Source organism: Arachis ipaensis, chromosome B09 (assembly GCF_000816755.2).
Source record: "Arachis ipaensis cultivar K30076 chromosome B09, Araip1.1, whole genome shotgun sequence".
NCBI lineage: Eukaryota > Viridiplantae > Streptophyta > Magnoliopsida > Fabales > Fabaceae > Arachis > Arachis ipaensis.
This window is the reverse complement of record NC_029793.2, coordinates 26491767-26493350: the sequence shown is the minus strand read 5'-3', so window position 1 is coordinate 26493350 and position 1584 is coordinate 26491767.

The window sequence follows — 1584 nt, the reverse complement described above, 5'->3', positions numbered from 1 at the left end:
TTGAACCCAACCCTAATCCTATTCGTTCTTAATCCGTAGGTATCCGATTCTACTCGCGGTTATAAAAAAGATACAACATTATTATATAACTTGTTGACAATTTAAAATAAAATTAATTTTTATATAAAAAAAATGTATTAAATTATCAATTAATGATCTTTTTTTAGTCATTAAGGATCTTTTGCATTTAATGAGAGGTCTTTGGTTTATCATCCACTTGAAATATACTTTTATATATACATATATAGGGTGCGGGTTGGTCAGGTAGAGTTGAGGCTCAACCCACACCCTATCCGACCCGTACGAGAACGCTACTCGCACCCTATCCTACTCGATGCGGATCGAGTTGGCAACCCTACCCGATCGAATTAGGTTGAATTCGGTACCCACAAGTAGGATGTATGTTGCGGGTTGATCGGATAGAGTTGAGACTCAACTCACACCCTATTCGACCCGCACAAAAATTCTATCTACACTCAAATTAAGTCAAATTAAATATTCGTATGTAGGATACATGTTGTCACCCCTATATTTTAGCGCATCTAACGCTTTTTCATTTGCCCTTCAATTTTGGTTGGTACAAAGTGCACTTACTTTTGTGAAGTTCAAATAACCGCGGTTATCGAACTAGATCTCAGTTATAAAGCGTTAGATTAACCCTATTATTAAAGTAAAGAAAAATGAAATCCTGTATCACGTCATTTTAGATTGACATACATTATGTAAAGAAATGAATTCTCACCAACTAAACTAAGGAATAGGTTGAAACAAAGGAAAACAACAAAAATTACAGCACACCACCGACGAGTTTAATTTAAAAATTAAGTTGAACAAAAGCCGCATAAAATGTTTGCTAAAAGTTTGATGTTAGATTGTTGGACTAAAGTGTTCGACTGCCGACTAAAAGTGCTTATCGATATAGATTAAAATTGCTCGCCTTCAAATATTTTTCAAAATTAAATACTGGAAAGAAAATGAAAATAGATTGATTGATTGACATAGTAGAAGAGGATATTTAGTTGTAGCGTATTGGAAGGTGACACGATCGATCATAAAACAAATAATATTAGATGACCCCAGAACATTTGCCTAAGGTAAGGGGTCCCTCCATGGGCAACCACATGTTAGTCATGTACCTCTGCTCAAAACAAGTTTAAAGAAACCGATGAAATGCACTCTGGGCTGATATAGTTTTTTTAAGAGTTGTTTCTCTTGTTTTGTAGTCGACCTCAACAGATAGCATCAAAACGACTTTGTATTAAGATTTTAATTATTGGGAGCAGATATTATTTTTTTAAAAAAGAATGAGTTCGTCTCAAAAATTACTTGATTATGATATTAAAGTAATTTTATGTCGAAATTAAAGAAATCAATAATTAAATAAAAAAGAGAATGAGAATACATAATATTGATCAAACAAAAATAATAACAAACTCAAAGAAAATAAACTAAAATGAATTAAATAAACAAAAAAAACTAGAAATCTTACGAGTTTAGGTGATGATTTAATATTTTTTATTGAAGTCCCATAACACTTATAAGTTTCTACTATTTATAGGCCATAGAGATGAACTTGCCATGGAA